The sequence below is a fragment of the Topomyia yanbarensis genome, chromosome 1 (genome assembly GCF_030247195.1).
Source record: "Topomyia yanbarensis strain Yona2022 chromosome 1, ASM3024719v1, whole genome shotgun sequence".
Taxonomy (NCBI): domain Eukaryota; kingdom Metazoa; phylum Arthropoda; class Insecta; order Diptera; family Culicidae; genus Topomyia; species Topomyia yanbarensis.
The window spans coordinates 97,231,966-97,258,137 of record NC_080670.1 but is presented as its reverse complement, the minus strand read 5'-3'; the positions used below and the strand labels follow the sequence as shown (position 1 = coordinate 97,258,137).

At 39.2% G+C, this 26,172-nt stretch overlaps 1 protein-coding gene and 1 long non-coding RNA gene across 4 annotated transcripts in view; both read left to right on the top strand.

Annotated features, from left to right (window-relative positions):
- LOC131678827 (homeobox protein homothorax-like) overlaps positions 1 to 26,172 on the top strand; it is an 885,299-nt gene that overhangs the window by 287,934 nt on the left and 571,193 nt on the right. The gene's annotated exons all lie outside the window — the stretch shown is intronic.
- Positions 14,577 to 15,061, top strand: LOC131681757 (uncharacterized). Its single transcript, XR_009304007.1, has 3 exons — positions 14,577 to 14,761; positions 14,838 to 14,908; positions 14,971 to 15,061. It is a non-coding gene; the product is annotated as an uncharacterized LOC131681757 (long non-coding RNA).

Below are 26,172 nucleotides of genomic sequence, written 5' to 3'. Positions count from 1 at the left end.
TATATATATATATATATATATATATATATATATATATATATATATATATATATATATATATATATATATATATATATATATATATATATATATATATATATATAACAACAGTAGTCATAAATAGTATCACTGGTCATATCCACCATTTTAATAAATGTAGAATATTCTAGAGGAAGTGATTGGAAAATAACACCTAACTAAATATATGAAAAATGGGTATCAAATTTCTTACTTTTACAGTTATAGGTAACCCTAGAACGTTGCACTGGGGTAAAAATGTACCCCTTTGGAGCCGTGTGAAAACGAGAATTCGGCATTTACCGACCTGGGACCGCAGCCATAGAGTTCCTAGTAAGAGTAGGAACAGGTGGTATAGCCAGTTTGCTTATAGCCTTTGTGGAACCAGGTGTCCAAGTTGACGTGGGGTACATTTGTACCCTAGTGTACGGTTGCCGTTAGTGTTTCGTCAGGTATCGTGCTGTCAGTGGAAATGTGATTCGTGACAATTCCAGTTTAAATACTGGTTGTTTTATTACGTAAGTAACAATTAGTATTATATAATCGTTTTTAATCATTTATTTAATTTATTTAATTTAATATTGAAGCGGAACAAAAAATCGTTCTCATTTTTGCTGATTTTTATTGTTTTATTGTTTATTTTTTATAGTTTTTCAAAGTAATGGCTCGCGAGTATAATTTGCGCACAATAACTGCTGTAACAGTAACGTTGCGTGTTACCAATGTATTACTGGTCAGAAATATTTTTTCATTTCAATTTCCACCCCATTTCGTGGTATTTTCCAAAACACGATTTTTAAATTTTCACTCCTCAAAATAATTGCACTTTTTCAAAAATATCGAAATTTAATTTTATACCGTTTCAAGACCATTCTTTCAACTTTTAGAATCATTTGATTTTTTTCAAATCGGTTGAAAATTCGCAAAGTTATAGTAATTTTTGTATAAAAAGTCCAAAGCGCGAGTTTTTTCCTTTTTTTGGTTCAAATCAATTTATGTATCATTGTTTCAATAAATTACTTACTTTCACTTACACAGCCGTTTTCGCAATTAAATATAAGAAATGTAAAAGGTTTTTAATCCACCTAACAGTGTGATGAGACATTTCTTATTACTCTTATCACTCTCTTCGGATATTATATCGTTTGAGAACATTTAGAACTTGATGCTTCGCGATGTTATTGATAACACATACTACATGTGATAGTGGCAGGACTCAGAGAATCGCTCAAATCAGCATAGGACAACATCAGTGCTAGAAATCTCAAACCAAATCAATGGGAAAGCGAAAAAATGGCCCATAAAAAGACATACCAACGAATTATTGTTAATGCTCTGTTAATAAAATATCTAAATTGTGGTGGGAAAACTGAATTTTCCTAAAGGGGTTATATATTGTACTGAGCCAAAAAAATCGAAATTTTTTTTTGAATCGATTTGAAGTTTATACTTTACTCAAATTTCCAACGCGACTGAGAACTAAGAAATCAACGCTTTTTCTTGAAAAGGGCGATACTAGCACTGATGCCATTCAAAGAAAATCAACAGTGAATATTTCCAGACTTGGTTTTATTTTTTATTTAAGAACTATTGTGTTTTTTACATCCTAGATTGCATGATTCAGTGATCAAAACCCAAAACTTCATAAAGTAGTTGATATTAATAAATTAAAATTTGTTTTTGCTATTGAAATTGACAAAATGATAGTATCGCCCATTTGGCGATTGTTTACTTTTTCGGTCCCACCTATCAGCATTGAAGTATCACCCTTACGTTTTTTTTTACAATAACTACCGTTCTACACCACCGATTTCGTCCGTGTTTTTTCAATAGCGATCATTGTTACTATTTACAGCTGGTTGGTATCAGCTTGATAATCCTAAAAAACGAAAGCAACAGTTTCGCCTGTAAACTGCTAGCAAAAAAAGTATCGCCCTGTTTGTTTGCATGGAGCGTGGAGGGCGAAACTTTAAATAAACAAAAATACAGTTTCGCGCGTTGTATTTTTTGCTGTTGTTTAAGAAAGCAATATCGTAGAATCAAAATTTTTAGGTTAATTTGTTGCGTTTCAAAGCGCTCATTCGCATGTATGAAAAAAACCTTATTTGGTTACATTTGGTGGGTGTTAAGTCAGGCAGGACCAAGTCGCAAAACATCAAAAAATGAGATAATAATATCACTGGATAAAAAATTTCGTCAGCTACATTTGTCTTTTGTCAGATTTGAAATATGTAACAATAAACAAGAATTATGGCACAAATTAATTGCCAATCATAATGTAAAGGATGCTGCGATTCAAACTTTAAACTCGTTTTTCTCGAAATCAATATTTTGTCACTTAGTCCGGTCTGACTTAACACCGACCATTTGTAAGTATCGCCCTTTTCACAAAAAAGCGTTCAAATGAAATCGCAGCTCCTGATATCACGCTATCTCTGAAGTGCATGAGTGCATAGTTCCAAATTTTACTTCGACATCGACTTTTTCTAAAGGTGACTTCCCAGTAGTATCCTTGATTTGAATTATTATCGCTAATCCTAATGCCAAAGAACAAATAAAAACCTCTGGAAAATGAACCGTCTGGGAAAATTATCATCATTACTGGAATTTTCATTTTCACGTATCTTTTCGATAACCTTCCGTCACTTGCGTTATTGCACTGGGTGCACAGTGCTCTGAAAATCTAGCGAAATCGTCTTAGGGCACCAGCTGGTCTAATTCAGAGCTATCTGCGCGGCGAGTTAAATCTGTAAAGAATACTAAAAATTAAATTCTATTCCATAATTTTCAGTTCAGCAATTCGAGAGATCGTGCTCACCGCAAGCCATGAAAAATAGACTATGTTGTGAAGCGATGGTCACTATTTATTAAAAAATCACGGTTAAATAAAAAATAAAACTATTAAAAAAATTCAAACAGTTTACAATTTTCACAAACTTATTAGGAAAAATTGATTAAATTTCAGTATTTTCTCTATCTGCAACATATAAATCCTTAAGTATACCAATTAATTGGTATATGAATTGGAATAGGTTCGCCAAATTTTGAAATGTACCTATTAATGTGAAACACAGTGAATAATACATACAATAAAGACCCATTTTTATCAATCCCATGGTGTATTTTAGGCTGACAAAATGACTAAATTGACTAAATCGGGCAATTTTTTTCTTTATAATAAACTGAAGCTGTTAAAATATTCTTCCCGTCCCTTGATGTAGTCTGATAACTATTTCTGATTATGATGAATTTTTTAATTTTGCATATCATCTTCATGATAAGGAAAACATGCTCAAGAAAGGATTAACTCGAATTCGGTCTTGTTCGTCTGCTAGAGCCCATCAAACATATGCCAAATATGAACGGCTGATAAAATCGGGGTTTCAATGTATTATAATAGATATTCAGCATTCGAAGAAGTTTCTTGTGAACGAGTGTAGAACGACTTTGTTTCTACTTACTTGAAGTCAGCGTCGTAGCCAGAAATTCGTTTTGGTGGGAGTTTGGTGAAAATCGATCATACTGTCCAAACGGCATAATTCCGAAATCGTAATTTTTGAAGTTTTAAAATTATGCAGAATTAATTTTTCAGAAAATAGTAACAGAGTTCGTGTCTTTAGCGAATTTGTAGAAACTTTATTGTAGTCATGAATATTGACCTGAGAAAATTCACCATAAATACTTCTTGGACGATATACCGTCAAAATTATTTTATCAAATGATGTGCCGTTTAACGTTTGTAAAACACATCGAAGATACTAAACCTCCGAAATTGGCGGTTTCAAAATGATGCTATTTTGACCTTAAATTACTGTTTTTGAACATTTTACCTATACATATAATTGGCCATACAACAAAAATCAAATGCTCATCAAAATCGATCAGGACCTGCTAGAGTCGTATGGAAATCGTCATTTTTCATAAATTTCTCTCTACATTCGGAAAGTGTTATCCTCGTTATTAATCATATTACGCTTTCGTCTCAACTCGACGCATTCCCAAAATAAAAACCTGTTTTAATCCACCTAGTGGTGCAATTGTGCTTGTCTCATTTGTCCAGACTACGATTCCATGGCTGGTTATGTTCAATACAATGGTGGAAATGCATATTACATGTTCAGTACGATTTGCACATACATACAATGGATCGACAGCCACGATCTTGAAATACTATGTGATACTGAAACATCGCTTGAAACCAGCGGCGGACCATGGAGAATGATCCGGGAGGTCCAGGTCCTGCCGAAAATTTTGAACTTGTTAAGAAATTTTAAACTAGTTTTAATTTAAAGTAGCAACCCCTCACTGCATACTCCCTCCGGGCCGGTATGATTGACGATTTTTAGAGTGATTTCATAACCTTTCTATATGAGAAAAGCAAAAATGTACCAAAGTCCAAAAAAGTCAATTTTTGTCAAACATCTCAATGTTTCATGCAATTTGATTTTAAAAATTTTTCATTTCAGTTTATATGGGAATTTGCTGTGTGATTACACTCTTCAACTCGTAACTCCGGAACCGGAAGTCCAATCAATAAAATTCAATAGCAGCCGATGGGAAGGTTGTACCTTTCATTTGAGACTAACTTTGTGCAAATCGGTTCAGCCATCTCTGAGAAACAGAGGTCACATTTTTTTCCACATACACACATACATACACACACAGACATTTTCCGATCTTGACGAACTCAGTCGATTGGCATATGACACTCGGCCCTCTGGGTCGGGATTAGATTGACGAATTTTAGAGTGAATGAGAAAGGCAAAAACATTTTCAGTAAATGTTGAAAGTTATGCACTTTTTTGGTGAGCAGTTCTATGTTTCATAGACATTAAATCAATTTTAACTTCGCTTCCTATTAAATAAAGACCCTTATTACAGTACATCTCTACAAAAACGAGCTCAATTTGAAAATAAATCTGAGGATTATGATTGATTACAGAACTCTGGAATTTTCTATTGGAATGTTTTCAGGCAGGAATTTGATATTGATGCAATTAGACAACTGTGAAATCAAGACCAATAGATTACAGTTACATATCAGGACCCCATCCCGACAATTTATCAAAAGTCCTCATGATGTTTACAACAACAGGTTATCAATCTACGGATCAGATAATTGTTATTGTAATATTGAATTAAATCAGTCTGCATCAATAAATTTCCAACTTCAATCCAATATTTTTTTTGTGTTTAGGGGGGGGCGTTGTATGGTGTTTATAGTTTTATTTTGCTGTTATTGTAATTTTCCTAAAATACACATAAATGTAGCGAATGCAGTGGTCTTAATCATATATCGAAGCAAAACATATACAAGAATCGAAAATAGTTTTATGGATGAACTTAGATGCATTTTTTGCAGCGATTTTTTGAGTAACAGTGCATCCATTCATAAGTAGGCTTTGTAGTACCTATGTATTGGTAGAATCAAAGTGGAATAGGCTGCGTGGAAATGAATCTCGTGGAATCAATAAATTGATGAAACGTAAATAATAAACCTTCGTTGTACTTTCTTCTATCCATTCGCGTGAATTTGTTGCTAAGAAAGTTTTCGTCTCCTTAGCCTGTCATGGAGACGACAACGCAAAGAAAAACCGAAAGCTATCATACACGCAACACTTGAATATACCTACACATTCGCCTCAAACAATAAACCCAAGCGAACGGTGTACCGTGCTTGAATCAAAAAGCTGTGCCAGTACATCGTGTCTGTACACGAATGGAAGATACGCACCAAGCAGAATGAGTCAGCGCTGGTGATGATGGGTGGTGCGAAAAAGACAACTAGTACCACGACGCTAGCCTCTGCTACACTGGCTGTGGAAGCATGCAGCGCAATGCTCTGCTCTGCCTGCTGTCCAAGAGGCAACTGAGCTTACCCGACCAAATCTGCTCTTTAAATAGTCGATGATGACGTCATTCATAGAAGCGTAGCGCGTTAAATACATAAATCTGTCGTGCCAGACTAGGGAAGCGCAGCCTTCTGTGTGCAAATGCGTGGTATTTTAACTATGTTGAACATTATTTAAAATTTTAATGCCATGATATCAAAAATCTTTTGGTTTATCTATTGGAATCTATTCTTAGAAGTATTTCTGAGCGATGTGCGCAAAAAATTGAAAATTTACCGTAAGATGGCTGAATTATATGCGTTTAAAATTGGACCACTTTTCGTTACATACCATTTTTGTAGAATTTGCAACGTGCACCCCTATATCGAAAACAAAGACGTAGTCCTACGTCAAAACATTGACATCAATAACTTAATGTGGGTGAACATACAAGTTATCAAAGTCACCCCGGAATACGAAAACGGACTTCAACTTGAAATCATTTTTGGAAAAATATCTGTAAGCGGACAATTTTAGGTAAAACCATCCAATTTTGTTCTCCATACATCAGTACATGTTTTTAAAAATATTAAACTTGAAAAAAATCTGTTGCGTCTAAAAATATGTAATTATTACTGCGAAAAGTGATCAATGTCACCCCGGTTTACGGTACTGTTATTACTGTTAGGATAAGTGCAGAAATTCCTGCATTTGTAACCAAAATCTAATATTAATTTTCAAAACAAGTGTGAGTTTATACATAGATATACACTGTAAAAGATAATGATTAGAATACTGTCATTTTAAGGAATTATCTTAGTGTGAACGAATAAAAATGATACAATTGTAACATTTGATGCTTTAGAAAACGTTTTGATAATTGGTTACTTGTTTCAACTCACATTCACTGATGATCAAACGATTTACCTCGGTATGAGGAGAGTTGAAACAAATAGAACACTGTTACAAAAATCAATATATTGATGGTTTGTTATTTACAAAAACAAAAAAATGTCGATTTATCTAACAAAAATAAAAAATTATTTCAAGCCTCCTCGGTCTCCCTACACTGGAAAATCTGGACACGTTAACATCATGTGGAAAACAGTTATATCATTAAAATACATGAAAAGAACATGTTTGCCATTTGAATATCTAATTGAGTGTGGCCAATGTGATTTTCAAGTGGAATTCTTGCGAACATTGTGAAAAAATCACATAAACATCATAAGAAATAACATTGACTAAGATTTTCCAATGAATTACACGTGAATGTCAATTAGTTCTAATTATAGATTTGATGGGCAGAAGAATCGGCGAAATCAATTGATTTGCATATACATAGATATGCACTATATGTTTTTCACATGAAAGCTATGTGGAAAGTTCGTACTATTCGTCTCAACAGCATGGCAACCAACATTCAATAGGAAAACATGTCCTATTCATGTGAAAGTTGTATGAATATAATATAAACATCACATAAACCTGCGCTTTAATGGATTTTGATCTGAAATTTGATGAAAAATCATTTGGTTTGCTTTTACATATGAAAGTGAACGTGAAAATTATGTTAAATTTCATTTGGTTTTATCGTGTGATTTTTTTTCAGTGTACGCAAAGCAGCTTTTTGTGACAAAGTCTTAATGTACAAAAAGTTTCATTAAAATCTTACAGGGTGCTGCCAACTCTGAATATGATTAAGCGCGAAATTCGTCCTTTGTCCAAACTATGGCTATATAGCTGGTTATGTTCAATATAATTGTGAAAATGTCTATGGCTGTCACGTTTTAATCGCTGCAGAATAGAAATAGATTTGTTTCAATTTCGGATTGTGATGCTATGTAAACTGGAACCAATCTGCGACATTTTTGGGTACCCGATCAAAATGCAGCTTTGTTATGAGACAGTGGATTACACTATATGTAGAGATGGGCCGGTATGGATTTTTTCGTACCCGGACCCGACCCGTACCCGAATATTATTTTTGTAAGCTTACCTGAACCTGACCCGTACCCGGATTTTATATAAATACAAAACCCGAACCCGACCCAAACCCGGCCCCGTAAAAAAATCCGAACCCAAACCCAACCCGTACCCGACCCGAACCCGACGCGTACTGGACTCGAATCCGATCCGCACTCAAATTAATATAAATTAAAAACCGTGTCCGACCCGAGCCCGATTTTCAATAAATAAATTTGACCTATTGTATTCGAAAGAGTAGGGGAGTTCGGTGCTGGTTGGCGGAATTTTCATGTTTCATCACTTTTATTCAAGTAGATTGTGCACTATTGAAAAATATTACGTAATAGAAATAAACTCAACGGAAATAACACAATCTCCACATAATTAAGAAAATTCGTTTATTACGTTCGTAAACTGTCACCCATGATTTTTAGAAAACAAAATGAAATGCAACATATGAAAACATATTTTACATAATTTGTGGTAAAAAACGAGAGATTTCGAACGAAGCCAAAGGATCTCTGGAGTTGTTTCCGAGCCTTTCAACGGAGCAGACCGATTTGCTTCACAGTGGTGTTCGGTGTGTGTATTCAGTGAGTGAAGGTCAGCCTTTGTGCGTTGTTTGCAGCCGTTCTGCTGATGCCGGGAGCTTATCCAGTACATTTCTCGCTGGAGCAGACCAATCGATGTTATTACAGATAAGTTTTGTTAGCTTTTTAGTTCCCTTCGTGTATTTTATTTTCTTTCCCTTCCTCCTCTCTACTGCAATCTTACAAAAATACATCTATACATTCCCATTTATTTAACGCTCTGCCCTCTTGCTTAAATGGCAGAGGACACAATACCATCTGATGTCATCCTGGAAGTCCCTGATCACCCTAACACTCGCATTGCACCCCGTAGAAAGCAGTACCTACTAGGTTCCTCTGGGGCATGGGTGGTATATTTTCGGACCGGAGAGAAACCGGTTAATATATTAAAACTTTTTCGGGATCTGACTGCTAACTACCCGGCCGTAACTCAGATAACACGTGTTCAGGCAAACAAAATACGTGTTATAGTGAATGATCTCGGCCGCCAGGCAAACGCGATTGCTTGCTGTGAGCGCTTTACGCGAGAATTTAAAGCGTACGTGCCTTGTATGGCCGTAGAAATCGATGGGGTTGTGTCCGAACCGGGCCTGAAATGCGAAGAACTGTTGGAGCACGGGGTTGGCTGCTTTAAGGACCCCTCACTCCAACAGATTAAGATTTTAGAATGCAAAAAATTATATACCGCAAACACCGAGGGAAGTAAGACTACCTACTCTCCATCAGGCTCAGGGGTGACCTTCGCCGGGTCTTTTCGTCCCAACTACACTTTGCGACAATTTCAACATGACCATCTTAAACACGGGAGAAATGACGCGGATTCCTACACCACCAGCATGCGCAAGCGCATTGGATTTATCGCTATGCTCGACATAGCTACAGTTAGATTGCATGCGGAAGGTGATCCCGAATCCCCACGGTAGCGATCACTTGCCTATCATGATTTCAATTGCTAACGGTTCAATACCATCAGAAACAATCAATGTCTCGTGTGACCTCACACGGAACGTTGATTGGAAGAGTTAAGCGACCGCGATATCCGTTAAAATCGAATCCACTCAAGAACTCCCTCCGGAGGAAGATTACAGGTTTTTGGCTGGCTTGATTCTCGAAAGCGCGAATCAAGCTCAGACTAAACCAGTACCCGGCGCGAATACCCAAGGACGGTCTCCCACACTGTGGTGGGACAAAGAGTGCTCAGAGCAGTACGCGGAGACGTCCACTGCCTATAAGGCCTTCCGGGAAGACGGGTTACCCACTAGCTAGCAACAGTACGCGTCGTTAGAAAGGCGAATGAAGAGTCTAACGAAACCCCAAAAACGCATTTATTGGCGCCGGTTCGTCGACGGGTTAATGAGAGAAACAGCGATGAGCATTCTTTGGAGTACGGCTCGACGTATGCGTAGCCGAAACAGTACCAACGAAAACGTAGAATATTCCAACCGCTGGCCTTCGCCAAGATGATCTGTCCGGTCTCTGTTCCGGTACAGAAAACTTACCGCGCCGCGTCTCCTCACGATACCGCGAACGAAACACCGTTTTCGATGGTGGAGTTCTCACTTGCTCTCTTATCATGCAACAATAACGCTCCATGGTTAGACAGAATCAAATTCAACTTGCTGAAGAATCTTCCTGACACTTGTCCCTCATGATTGGAGGTAAATGAAGGTCTTCGCCATCTAAAAACCAGGAAAACCAGCCTCCGACCACAACTCATATCGACCGATTGCAATGCTGTCCTGTATTCGGAAGTTGTTCGAGAAAATGACAAAGAGCGGATGGCATCAGTCTTCTTGGATATTAAGAGGGCTTTTGACTCAGTTTCTATCAATATTCTCTCAGAGAATCTGCACCAGCATGGTCTTTCACGAATTTTGAATAACTTTTTGCTGTTGTCTGAAAAGCACATGCACTTTTCGGATGGCGATTTAACAACATTGCGATTTAGCTACATGGGTCTTCCCCAGGGCTCATGTCTAAGTCCCCTACTCTATATATCTAAGTCCCCTACTCTACAATTTTTAAGTGAATGACATTGACGATTGTCTTGCCAATTCATGCACGCTAAGGCAACTTGCAGACGACGGGGTGGTCTCTGTTACAGGGTCCAATGCTGCCGATTTTCAAGGACCATTGCAAGATACTTTGGCCAATTTGTCTGCTTGGGATCTCCAGCTGGGTATCGAGTTCTCCAAGGTGAAAACTGAATTGGTTGTCTTTTCTAGGAAGCGTGAGCCGGTGCAACTCCAGTTTCTATTAATGGGTGTAACGATCATTTGGGTTTTCACATTTAAATATCTCGGTTTCTGGTTCGACTCTAAAGGTACCTGGGGATGTCACATTAGGTATCTGAAACAAAAATGCCAACAAAGGATCAATTTTCTCCGGACAATAACTGGAACATGGTGGGGTTATACCAAACAACGATATTGTCGGTGATGGAGTAACGGTGTTTCTGTTTCCGGCCAGCTGCGAACATACACTTCATCAAACTACAGAGAATCCAGTTTCGTTGCTTGCGCGAGACCCATTCGATGAGTCTCGAAGTGCTGGCGGGCGTTCTTCCGCTGAAAAATCGATTATGGGAACTCTCATATCGATTTCTCATCCGATGCGACATCTTGAATCCGCTAATGATTGAAAACTGCGAGAGGCTCGTCGAGCTTAATTCTCAAATCCGTTTTATGTTCTTGTTCTTCGACTACATGGCATAGAGCATCAATCCTTCTTCACATAATCACGACTGTGTCCCTTTCTTTGATACTTCTGATTCAACTGTATTCTTCGACACATCCATGAAGGAAGAGACCCGTGGAATCCCGGATCATATACGCCCACAAGTGATCCCTAATATATTTTTTAATAAATTCCGAGAAGTGGACTGCGACAAAATGTTCTACACCGACGGATCAAACCTCGATGGGTCCACTGGCTTCGGTATCATCAATGATAATGTCTTCAGTTTACGTCGCCGAATTAGCCGCTATACCCTATGCCCTTGGGATCATCGACACTTTGCCCACAGATCACTACTGCATCATTTCGGACAGCCTCAGCTCTATCTCATGCGGAGAAGCCTAAAAAAAGATGGGTTGGTAATGTCAGAGACCGAACCGAAGTGAAGTAGAATACACATAGGCTGTTGATTCGAATGCTGCAATTTTTGGTACCTTCTGCATTAAAATCAGCTATTTCGATATTTGTTATGATGTTATGTTACGGTGTTGTGGTGCATTTTACCCCTGCACAGGTGTGTTTTGGCCTGCCCATTTTTCAAAGAGAAATTTATAATGATCTTGAAAAAATGAATATTTTTCATGTTCCTGAATATTTTGCAAAGCGATTGTGATTTCAGAGTAACATTTTGGCTAAATGATATCATTAATTAAATTCTCCCAATTGATGGTCTTTAGCAAAGTTATGATTATATTTTCTTGGGGGTGTATTTTATCCCATCTACCTCTGCATACGCTTGCATTACATTCACATAAATCACTTGCGACGTGTTTGTGCAAATGGAATCTTGATCATACCTTGAAAATTTCAAACGTGCACCCGAGACACATGCGTTGCGAAATTCAAATGTTAGGTTTGTTCCAATGTTTCGAGTGGTTAATTACCAACTCGATTATTTTCAAGTGGATAGTACCAAGGAGCTTTTATTATCAGGTGATACGATCCTCGAAATCGCCGATCAGCCATGTTGGTTCTAGAAACGACAGCTAACAACATTGTTTACTACATCCCCATGCATGTTTGCTTGGATTTCAGTATGTAATCAAAGTTGTTCGCCGTCATTTTTCTACTTCGCAGCTTGCAGCACGCTTACCTCACTCCTCACCTAGTTACTGCCAAAGACAAATCACCTTATAACTCTAAGCACCTTGGATAGTACCGTGTTCTCATTGTTCTACTTTGCGCGGGTGGTGCCTAACTTTGCGCATGTTTTAAAAAGCACGATGGTTTTAATAGAATCGATTTATTTGGTTCGTACATTAAATACATAAGGAATATGGGATATAAATGCAACACGAATGGACAGTAGGTTTCAAATTGTGTTACAATCATGGACTTTTTTCTGCGCGGCGTAATGTACATTGCCATATGTGATTTCAGGCAAACATAATCAATGCAATATGATGTAATATGTTTGTAATTAAGTTCTACACTTTTACGTTGCTATGACAGAGCACTAGGGAATAGGGATCCGATGCGAAGAACGACTATAGATATGCACTTTCGATTCGGAATACATTCGCCGTACGGTTGCATAATTTCTGCTTGGTAACGGGGCGTTTAGAGCTATTTCAACCGGTAGTCGCTGTTTGTAAGGAAACAGTGCAAGAGTTGGTACCAATATTCCCGCTGCAATCGCCGCAAATAAAGTAGTTTAGGTTTCTTTCTCCGAATTCGCATTATTTTTACTTTTGTGCTCATATTTTTCCCCAGTCCACGCGAATATTACCACTCTGTTTAGAACCAAATGAGGATGGGTGATTCGTCCATATTTAACACACGGACAAGATTACTTGCGATAAATAGCAAGTTATTCGTATCGAACTACCAATGAATACGATCAAACCGTGCTTGAATTTTTGGTTCTATTACACTTATCCGTTACCTCTTTGATAACGCACTAGTAGGGATTCGCACAGATATATTTGGATGTGGTCTAAGGAACAATTTCAATCACTTTCGACCGGGAATACCATCGGTAAACGGATTGTTTCCGCCTGATAAGCTGAACGTATACGCTACGAATGTCCTTAGTCGTTGCTGATCAACCGGAAAACCAACCTTTGCGCTATCGATTATCCAATTGGCAATGTGTTTCCTCTTCTTTAGTTGAAACATGCGGTTTTCCCGGATTTCGAATAGCTTTCATTGCGTTCAGCTTTAAGCGAATTTTGCTTTCAGGAACATTACATGCAGCCGCTGCCCGACGGATAGAATGATTGTTTCTAACAAGATCGACAGGGTTTTCCACCTGCACAAACGAGTAAGGCTTGCATAACATCTCGAATAGCTGCGCAATAATTGGGGTGTGATCGAGAAGAACACAACTATAAAAGATGAAGATACCTTCATAAATCTCATCGATTTTAATCTCTCTTCCAGTTATTTCACATTTCGCGGAGCGTTTTACAGGCAGAAATCGGGAACGGCGATGGGTAATCCATTGTCCCCTGCCCTGGCAGATCTAGTAATGGAAACGCTACTAGATAGAGTGCTAGAGACAATCGATATCCCCATCCCCTTTCTAAAGAAGTATGTCGACGATTTGGTTACCGCTCTCCCAGCTGATGAAATTAAAAACGTGAACAATGCGCTGAATGCCTACAATCCACACATTCAGTTTACATGTGAGATTGAGAACAACAACCGCCTGCCTTATTTGGACATGGTACTAATAAGAACAGACGAGCAGAAAATTCTGACCGATTGGTACAAAAAACCGGTGGCCTCGGGACGAATTTTAAACTTTCTCTCTCTCCATCCGCTCACGCAAAAACTAAATACCGATATGGGATCCATCACGAGAGTGTTTCGACTGTCAACATTCAAAACGAAAAGAAGCGAACTGTCCGAGAATATTTACTGAATAACAATTATCCTAGTACTTTGATAAACCGTGTCGTCAACCAGGTATCGAGCGACGAAAATGATGCCTCTCCCGAATGCGAGAAAAAGACATACCGATCCCTGCACCATGTAGATGCTCTCACACCCGCTCTTGCCAGAATCATTCGAAGGAATCACAAGAATGTAAGTTTGAGTTTCAAATGTACGAAAACTAATGCAAACGTAATGTGATTTATCGCATCCCCTGTGCTATGTGCGATAGTTCATATATAGGCTTAACAACACAACAACTTAAACAACGGTTGTCTGGACATCGATCGCTCATAAAACGGTATAACGATTTCAAATCGGCAAGCAGCGAGCCAGAGGCGAGTTCCGTTGATGAGTTTAAAAAGACAGCGCTAATGGTTCACTTGATAGAAAATGATCATAGTTTCGATCTATCAAAAACCAAAATACTCGAGCATGATAACAGAATCCAAGCACTTCAGATTCTGGAAATGTGCCACATTTTTTGCGACGGCTCAACAATTAATTTCAGGACCGACACAAATAACTTAAATGCAGCATATTCTGGTGTACTGCACTCGCTCTCACATCAAACATAGCCATCACTCACTCTCTCACTGTTGGTGGTTTCGCATCTGTCAAACCTTATTCGTTTCTACTTCCATCTGTTCCGTATTGAGATAATGTATACAACACACACTTTTGGCCTTTTGAAACATTTCATTACTCAGTCTGCTTGGGATGTGCGCGGGGTTCTTCTGTGTAAGTTTTCAGCAAATCGTAGAAAATTACCGTTTAAAATTGAATTTCAAATCAAATCAAATTTCTGATCTTGCAGTGTAGATTTGCGTTCTGTGTTTCCTGTTTAAATGTCCAAAATAACTTGACTAAGATAATACTGTTACCGTTGTAAGTAATTTGTGTAAAATGTGAATATTGGATGTTTTTGTAATGATTGTCAAATATTGTAGTTTTGCCCTGAAGATGAAGGCGTAGACCTTCGAAACGTTGGTATTAGACGAAATATAGATATTGTCGTATGAAAACCGTGACCAAAAAGCCATCTCTTCATATTATATTTCATGACACATACGTATAGTGCTTGCTGAACATTTTTTGAAATAGGCCACTTTAAAGTATAGCTTGTACAAATAAAGTAAATTAAGGGCCAAATCGGATACCAAATAGTTTTTGGGCTTACTGTAAATTGTACTTAATTTACAGTTAAGAGCCTGCAGAAGGGCATTTGCGCGTGGAATTTCAGCATTAGAGAGTTAAGACGAATACCCTATACATAATATGTTCAAACCTTCACCAAGCAGGTTTCTTAGCGTGGAGTTTTCGCAATAACCCTACAATTGCCACGTATGATAATAACTCACAAAGAATGTACTGTCAGGCAGCGATGCCACATGTTTTGCCTTTCTCATATAAAGAAAGGCTATGCAATCACTGTAAAAATCGACTTTTTAACCGAGGCCCGGAGGGCCGAGTATCATACACCATTCGATTCAGTTCGTCGAGATCGGCAAATGTCTGTGTGTGTATGTATGTGTGTGTGTGTGTATGTGTGTGTGTATGTGTGTGTGTCATTTAAATTCACACAATTTTCTCAGAGATGGCTGAACCGATTTTCGCAAACTTAGTTTCATCTGAAAGGTATAACGCTCCCATAAGCTGCTATTGAATTTTTAGTTGATCCGACTTCCGGTTCCGGAGTTATGGGTTGAAGAGTGCGGTCACACAGCAAATTCCCATATAAACTGGTACCACCATAATGTTCAAATGATGTAAAACATATTAAAATTGATGTAACATTACTCTAGTTTGCGGGTCTGGATCACTAATGATCAATCAAAGCAGCTTTGACCACATTGGCCACCTATGACGGTTCATGACGCCCTCGGGGAACCCGCCAAGTTCCTAAGCTAATATCACACCCATTCCACAACGAATTCTCTACCGATTTTTACGAACTTAATTTCAAATGAAAGATACAGTAATGCCATTGACTGCTGCTGAATTTCATTCGGTTCTGACTCTTGCTTCCGGAGTTACAGGGGTGTTAGTAAGGATACACTGGAATTTCCCATATAAATTGGTACAATCGTAATACCTCAGAGGCTAAAAACTATTGAAATGGTCACCAAATTACTTCTAATCGTAGATCTAGATCACTGATTGCCAATCAAACATTCTTTGAATATATTGTCCACTATCGACGATTCTGGAAGTCCGGAATTCCGGGCATATTCCACAATTAAAGTCACATCGGTTCATCGGTGATGACTGAACCGATTTTCTCAAACCAAGTCTCAAATGGAAGGCAAAATATGCAGTTGAGTATTGCGTAGCCGCCCTTCCCCCCCCCCCTCCCCACCTTGGCCTTACACCTCCCTCCTTCATCACTCCCCTCTTCTTGGATCACCCTCATGCCCAGATTTCCTTCACCAACCCGGTAAACCGAAATAAGATGAAGGATTTCTGACGCATCCTCCACACCCACTCTACTAAACCCCCATTCCGCACCGAGGATGCAAGAGAGAACCGCCGTGAAGTGTTTCGAGCTGCGAAATTAGCCCTTAACAAGGCTATTAAAAGCAGCAAGAGAGCGTGTTTCGACAACCTGTGTGAGAATGCCAACGCGAATCCGTGGGGTGACGCCTACCGGATTGTGATGGCCAAGACCAAAGGGGGCTCCTCACCTCCAGAACGGTCTCCGGACCGGTTGGCAACGATTATCGAAGTACTCTTCCCGTCTCGAGCCACAAGCCCCTGGCCACCTGCACTACGAGACAGTGCGGGCACGATCGAAATGGTGGCTCCAGTGACGAACGAAGAACTACTCGCAGTGGCTAAATCCCTAGCAATGAACAAAGCTCCAGGGCCGGATGGAGTTCCAAACAACGCTCTCAAGGCAGCGATCATAGCGAACCCGAACATGTTCAGGCTAGCTATGCAGAGATGCCTTGACGAGTGCCGTTTCCCCGATAGATGGAAAAGGCAGAAACTGGTGCTGTTGCCGAAGCCCGGGAAGCCGCCAGGCGACCCATCGGCGTACAGACCAATCTGTCTGATAGACACGACTGGCAAACTGCTTGAGAGGATCATCCTCAACAGGCTCACCCCGTACGCGGAAGGTACGGACGGTCTGTCAAGCAACCAGTTTGGCTTTCGGAAGGGTAAGTCCACAGTGGACGCTCTCAACTCAGTGATAAATACTGCCGAGATAGCGATCCAACGAAAAAGGCGAGGTATTCGATACTGTGCGTTAGTGACACTCGACGTGAAGAACGCATTCAACAGCGCAAGCTGGGATGCCATCGCGCTCTCGTTACACCGGCTTAGCCTACCGGTGGGTCTGTACCGGATCCTGGAAAGTTACTTCCAAAACCGCGTACTGATATACGAGACCGATGCCGGTCTGAAAAGGGTTCCGATTACCGCCGGAGTCCCGCAGGGCTCGATCCTAGGCCCGGTGCTATGGAACCTCATGTATGACGGGGTTCTGAAACTGAAGTTCCCTCCTGGGGTCAAGATCGTCGGCTTTGCCGACGACGTAACCTTAGAGGTCTACGGGGAGTCAATTCCTGAGGTAGAACTAACCGCAGAACACGCGATTAGCACGGTGGAGGAATGGATGAGCGCGAGAGGCCTGGAGCTCGCTCATCATAAGACGGAGGTAGTTATCGTCAACAACCGCAAGTCGGCACAACATGCAGTTATCCATGTGGGAGAAGTCGCGATCACTTCACAGCGAAGTCTGAAGTCTCTCGGAGTCATTATAGACGACAAGCTGACCTTCGGCAGCCATGTCGACTATACGTGCAAGAGAGCGTCGACTGCTGTTGCGGCACTATCGAGAATGATGTCCAACAGCTCAAAGGTGTGCGCCAGTAGACGTAGATTACTGGCAGGCGTTGCCGTATCTATCCTCAGGTACGGCGGCCCGTCATGGTCAAGAGCACTGAGGGTAACCAGTTACCTACAGAAACTGGAGAGCACCTACCGCGTGATGTGCCTCAGAGTGATATCTGCCTACCGCACGGTATCACACGATGCATCCTGCGTGATAGCGAGCATGATGCCAGTCGGGCTGGTCATTCGGGAAGATGAGGAGTGCTTTGAGTTACGTGAAAATAGGGGAGCCCGCGAGCGCACCAGGGTGACCTCGGCAGCGTGAGTGGGACAACTCCTCGAAAGGTAGGTGGACCCACCGGCTGATACCTAGCATATCGAGCTGGGTGGGGAAGTTCACTTCCACCTGACACAATTCCTGTCAGGCCATGGCTGTTTCCGACAGTACCTCCACAGGTTCGGGCACGCGGAGGTCCCAGTCTGCCCGGACTGCCCAGGTGTAGATGAAACTGCCGAACACATACTGTTCGTATGTCATCGGTTCGACGTCGAAAGAAGAGCAATGCTTGACGTCTGTGGCTGGGACACAACCCCGGATACCCTTATTCAGCGGATGTGTCAAACGGTGGAGAAGTGGAACGCAGTCTCGGCTGCTACCATCCAGATTGCCAGTAGGCTACAGGTAATCTGGCGAACCGAGCAACAGACGGCGGGCACGGCTAACTAGTGATTGGTTAGCTGGAGCGAAAAAGGCCAAGCGCAAAATAAGAGAGTGAATGGTCTGTTCATGCCGAGGCAGGTTGGCGCAGCGAATGGCAACCGCGTAAGGGGTAAACCCAGCCACCCCGAAGCAAGACAGAAGAGTGAGTGTATAGGCGTATAAGTGGACTGCCTCATGCCAAGACGGGAGGGTCGTAGCGTAGTATGTTGGAACTAAGCTATCGATGCCTCATGGCGTGGCAGAGGAGTGAAAGGGTGAGCATCCAAGTCAGTCTCACACTGCATGTTAAGGGTGAGCATAAAAGTCAGCCTCACAGGTTGGTAGAGGCTGTGATGTAATAATAATGCACATCCTTCCAATACAGGAAAATGCGAATAGTTATCCCATCTTGGTTTTCCCAAACAATAACGTACCTCACCCATCCTAAACCTTAACTCAGCAACCCTCATAAAAGCGATTACCAAGAAAAACCCAACTTCCAAAACAATACAACTATGTAACCTTCAATAAACTGCCTGCGCCAGCGCAGCCGCTAACAGTGTCATGATGATATAACTTTCACTGCCTGGGTAAAACCAGCGCATATGTTCTACCGTTGATATTTACAAATAACCCGCGCCGTCGCATCATGCTTTAGCTTTGGGCAACCAGGTAACAATGTAGCATATATAAGCTTTACGAAAATAAAGACGATCATTCAGTAACCGAACAACGCATGGCGACCGTTGACATCGGTATCATTTAAACGTAAAATCGGTGCTAGTGCAGTGCGGAAAACCGGCAATACGACCGTTGACATCAGTATCATTTAAACGTAAAATCGGTGCTAGTGCAGTGCGGAAAACCGGCAATACGACTGTTGACATCGGTACTATTTAAATGTAAAGTCAGTGCTCAGTACTAGTGCAGTGCGGAAAACCGGCAATGGGTTGGTTTAGTACGGAAACCAACATATATCAAAATTCTACCACGGAAGTAAAAGTAATAGCAGGAGCGCTAGCCACGATCACGCTAATCGCGTTGGCGTACCTAGTAATGCGCCTATGCAATAAGTACAACAAAAAAAGCACGAGAGATATAATCCAACGAGAGGTTTCCCTAAACAACGTCCTAACGAAACAGTAGAAGCAGCTGATCGAACCACAAGCATCCATCGAATGAAAATCATCAAAGCATCCATAGTCAACAAACATCATTCTGAATAACCAACTTATCATAATGCAAGGCTGATAGAACCACAAGCATCCATCGAATGAAAATAACCAAGGCATCCATAGTCAACAAACATCATTCTGAATAACCAACTTATCATAATACAAGGCTGATAGACCCACCAGCATCCATCGAATGAAAATCACCAATGCATCCAGAGTCAACAAAGTAAGAACCAACACGTCACGAATCGCTGAAGCAAAATCATCTGATATACAAGAAACAGCATCACCCTGAATAAGCAGCTTATCACAATGTAAGTTTTTCTTTCTCTCTTAATGAAACAAATAAAAACAAATAACTCTAGGCTAGGACTTAAGTAGGGATGAAAATTAATGAGCTAATTTTACAACAGCAAACGCTATACAAATACTTAAAGAAAGCAATTAATACAAAAATTAACTTGGAAACTTTAAAACTCAAGCTAGAACAGAATCAAGCCATTTTCGACGCAATTGAGAAAGAATTGTTAGTATATGAGGATAAAATTCCCGACAAAGAACTCAATAAGACTATAATCACAACAAGAAATACTTTTGTAGAGTCGCGTACAATACTAAGCTCAAAAATTGCTATAGAGCAAGATCGACAGAACGAAGTAATCATGACGAATACAGACACGTTTGACTTGAAGCAAGCTACATTGCTAATTAATACTTATGATGGAGCAGCCGATGGGTTAGACGCTTTCATCGACGCTGTTTCACTACTCGACGAAATAACTAAAAACGAACATAAGGCAACAGCAATTAAATTCCTGAGAACACGATTAACAGGCAAAGCCCGTTTAGGCCTACCTCAAAATATAGCATCAATAAAAGATTCGCTAGACGACATAAAAACTAGATGTACAGACTTGACATCCCCTGAAAATATTATAGCTAAATTAAATTCAGTGAACCAAAAAGGGTCACTGAACACTTGCCTAGAATAAATTGAAAACTTAACTGGCAAACTAAAAGCGACATATATTAGACAGAATATTCCCGATAACGTAGCAGAGACAATGTCTACGAAAGCTGGAGTAAACTGCCTAATCAAAACCATTGCAGACAATGAAACAAAATTAATCTTGAAAGCCGGAACATTTAGTTCGGTCAAACAAGCTATCGAAAAAGTACAACAAAACAATTTAACCAATAGCAGCTCCGCGCAAATACTCGCATATGCTGGAAGATCAAACTTTCGAAACCATAACCGTAACCAGTACCATCGAGGTCGGGGTCAAACTAACAGAGGAAATTTTCATCATAGAAACAATAACTATCATGAAAATATTAACCTTAATAACAATAATCGCTACAACTACAATTACCAAAACACCAATCAGCGACATAGAAATACAAATCAGTACCATAACAATCAGAATAGGAACAATAACCCTTATCGAAATCAGAACAGGAATTTCAACCAACGTAACATTTATTCAACGAACGCACAACAAGCGCAACCAATTACACAAGGTGAGAACCTTAATCCCAATTGGTATCCACAAGGGATGGCGTTAAAAACGCCCCCACAAAACATTATACCACCAGATCCTCAGCATCCGTCTTTTTTCGGACAAATGGGTCAATAAAGAGGCCAATGAAAAGGATATTAACATTCAATTTACAAGCAGCAAATTTTGTTACGTTATACGTACAAATGGCTAATTGCAAATGTACTTTTATTATCGATACAGGAGCAGATATTTCAGTATTCAAGATGGAAAAATTGACAATAAGACAAAATATTGATACACAAAAAATATTCGAAATTGCAGGAGTAACCGAAGGACTCACGGAAACCTTTGGAGAAACTAACACTAAGCTAACTTTTTCAAACGGATTAACAATTAAACATTCGTTTCAACTAGTAAAAGACAATTTCCCAATACCAACCGACGGTATACTCGGAAGAGATTTTTTTGTGAAGTTTAAATGTAATATAGATTACGAGAGCTGGCTACTAAATTTCAATTACAATAATCAATTTATATCCGTACCTATTGAAGACAAATGTAATAATAATATATTGGTACCACCCAGATGCGAAATAATAAGAATAATTCCAAACCTCAATATTCAAGAAGATTCGTTAGTACTTTCAAAAGAAATAGTACCAGGAGTTTTTTGTGGTAACACAATTATATCACCCGAAAATACAATGATAAAATTTATAAACACCACTGAAAAACAAGTCTTAATCCAAAATTTTATACCAACTATCGATCCTTTGAACAAATATACAAAATTAAACACTTCGGTAAACAACATAAACGAAAACAGATACAATAATCTAATTTCAATGATTGACACTAATAAAATCCCACTCAATGCACAATCATCATTCAAAAATTTAATACATGAATTTGAAGATATTTTTAGTTTACCTGACGACAAACTGTCAACAAACAATTTTTATTCCCAATCAATAACCTTAAATGACAAAATTCCAGTTTTTATACCAAACTACAAAAATATTCACGCACAAGATGCCGAAACCAAAACACAAATCCAAAAATTAATAAATGATGATATAATCGAACCATCCATCTCTCCCTATAACTCTCCGATTCTTTTAGTCCCGAAGAAATCAGACGACAACTCTAGAAAATGGAGACTAGTAGTTGATTATCGCCAATTAAATAAAAAGATAACTGCTGACAAATTCCCATTACCACGTATTGATACAATCCTCGATCAACTTGGTAGAGCCAAATATTTCAGCACCTTAGACTTAATGGCCGGATTCCACCAAATCCCACTAAATAATGAATCACGTAAATATACAGCTTTTTCATCACCATTAGGTCATTTTCAATTCAAACGCTTACCATTCGGACTAAATATAAGCCCGAATAGTTTCCAACGAATGATGAATATCGCTATGGCCGGATTGACACCGGAATGCGCCTTCATCTACGTTGATGACATTATTGTTATAGGTTGTTCGATTAACCACCATTTCACAAATTTATCAAAAGTATTCGAAAGAGTACGACATTACAACCTCAAGTTAAATCCATTGAAATGTAAGTTTTTTCGCTCAGAAGTTATCTATTTGGGTCATAAAATAACCGACCAAGGTATTCTTCCAGACGACTCTAAATATTCGGTCATATTAAATTACCCAATTCCAACGAACGCAGACGAAGTACGTCGATTCGTAGCCTTTTGCAACTATTATAGGAAATTTATACCAAATTTTGCCGAAATCACAAAACCCTTGAATGATTTGTTGAAGAAAAATACTATTTTCCAATGGACAACGCTACATCTTAACAGTTTCAACAAACTGAGAAACATCCTTACATCACCTCAAATTCTTCAATACCCCGATTTTTCGAAACCATTTTTATTAACCACAGATGCCTCAGATGTAGCTTGTGGAGCAATACTATCACAAAACTACGATGGTAACGATTTACCAGTATCATACGCTAGTAAAACCTTTACCAAAGGTGAAAAGGCAAAACCAACCATAGAAAAAGAATTAACCGCCATTCATTGGGCTATAAACTATTTCAAAGCATATTTGTATGGTCGAAGGTTCAAAGTTCGAACTGATCATAGACCACTCGTTTACTTATTCGGTATGAAAAATCCTACTTCCAAGTTAACGAGAATGCGTCTCGATTTAGAAGAATTTGATTTTGACATTGAATATGTACCAGGAAAATCAAACGTAGGAGCAGATGCACTTTCACGCATCCCTCAAAACTCCGAAGAATTAAAAACATATAATATACTTGTAGTGAATACTAGAGCCATGACTAAAAATAACAAGTCAAATACAAGGCGTTCTGAAGAACCATCTAGTGAGCCTGATCAACTTGCTATTTGGCAAACCGAAAACCCGTCTGAAACAAATAAACTCTTAAAACTAGGTTCTGTAGTACACCAGAATCAATTAACTTTAAGAATATATAATCATAAATATAAAATAATTGAAGAAATCGGCAGTATACCCTTAAGCATGCAAAATGGAAGTCAAACTTTAGAATTTGCTCTTTTAGAAATTGAAAAATCAATGAAAAAATACAAAAGAAACAAAATCGCACTATCGACGCACGACTAAATATTCAAATTCATTTCAATGTGTATATTTAAGGAAATCGTTAACAACACCATTTCCAGCATTGAAATAATTACGTTCAATCCTCCGAGGATAATACAAAATAAAGGCGAAATACGCGAAATATTACAACAAAACCACGTGGCCCCTACGGGAGGACATGTAGGACAACATAGACTATATTTGAAATTACGCGAAAAGTATAAATGGAAGAATATGAAAACGGACATTGCAAATTTCGTAAAGCAATGTGAAAAATGCAAAATTAACAAAATCATCAGACATACAAAGGAACCAGAAGTTGTGACGACAACTCCTGGCAAACCTTTCGAAGTACTGTCTATAGATACAGTAGGCCCCTTTCCACTATCAAATAACGGCAATAGATACATCGTGACTACTCAATGTAACTTAACAAAATACATAGTCCTAACACCAATACGAACAAAAGAAGCAACTGAAATTGCGAAAGCACTAGTAAATGATTTTATACTTATTTATGGCAATTTCCTAGAAATGAGAACCGATCAAGGAACGGAATATAAGAATGAAGTCCTAGATAGGATATGTAAATTATTAGAGATAAAGCATACATTCTCGACACCATATCATCCACAAACAATAGGAGCATTAGAAAGAAATCACAGATGTCTTAATGAATATCTGAGATCCTTCTGTAATACCCACAAAACAGACTGGGACGAATGAACAAAATTTTACGAGTTTACTTTTAATACAACACCTCACACAGAACATGGATATACTCCATATGAATTAGTATTTGGTAGAAAGGCAATATTACCACAAGACCTAAAATTTAACAAATCCAGACTAGAACCAATCTACAACATAGAACAATATTATAACGAACTCAAATTTCGACTACAAACTACAAATAGAATAGCTAGACAAAACCTAGTTGAAAACAAACAAAAAAGACAAACTAATGCAAACGACTCAATCAACCCAATTCAACTCAAACTAGGAGATATAGTTTTTCTATCAAACGAGAATAGAAAAAAACTAGATTCATTCTACATAGGTCCATTTAAAGTGATAGAAATAACAGAACCAAACTGCAAAATTGTACATAATGAAGCCAACAAAACTATTATAGTTCATAAAAACCGATTAATTAAATCTAATACTACAACTAGGAATTAAGACATGATACTAGCTCAAAAAGAATAAGCCTGAGTGAAACGGCAAAAACATCAAGCCTGCCAAACCGTATCATTAGAAATAAGTTAGTACATACGTTGAAAACAAAAATCCCACTCCAAAACTTTGTGATCCAAGGTTAAAGCAAAGCGACAGTATCAAAAATGGTATCCCATTTTTTCTTAAGGAGGGAGGTGTGATGTAATAATAATGCACATCCTTCCAATACAGGAAAATGCGAATAGTTATCCCATCTTGGTTTTCCCAAACAATAACGTACCTCACCCATCCTAAACCTTAACTCAGCAACCCTCATAAAAGCGATTACCAAGAAAAACCCAACTTCCAAAACAATACAACTATGTAACCTTCAATAAACTGCCTGCGCCAGCGCAGCCGCTAACAGTGTCATGATGATATAACTTTCACTGCCTGGGTAAAACCAGCGCATATGTTCTACCGTTGATATTTACAAATAACCCGCGCCGTCGCATCATGCTTTAGCTTTGGGCAACCAGGTAACAATGTAGCATATATAAGCTTTACGAAAATAAAGACGATCATTCAGTAACCGTACAACGCAAGGCTAGCACAAAAGTCAGCCTAGCAAGGAATAAAAAAGGTGAGCACAAAAGTCAGCCTCGCATGGTATGTCAGAAGTGGGGCCTAAGAAAAATGTCCCACATGGGATGCCAGAGGGAGTGACAAAGGTACAATAGAGTGGCACGATTGAGAGTGAATCAGGTGATAGGGTGAGCACACAAGTCAGCCTCGCATGGAACGTAAAAGGTGAGCACAAAAGTCAGCCTCATGTGGGAGTGTTTGAGAGTGAATCAAAGTGCGATTGAGAGAGCACCCAAGTAAGCCTCATACAGGATGTATGAACGCGTGAGTGAGAGTGAATGAGTACATTTAGTACAGCCATCCCCCCAGAAGTAATACCGAGAGGTAGTTCCTGGGAGGAATGATGGCGGAGCCCAATGGAGTTTAGTCGGTATTAATGGCTGGTCACCATTCGAGTCCGACACGCCCCCAGTGCACCCAGTGTGGTAGATTGGACCCTACCGTTAGCACGTGTACTGGGCTAGGACATAAAGGTCTTCTCCATTGTAAAAAAAAACCCATTCCCTACACGTTCAAACGCATTCCATCAACCTTTGCA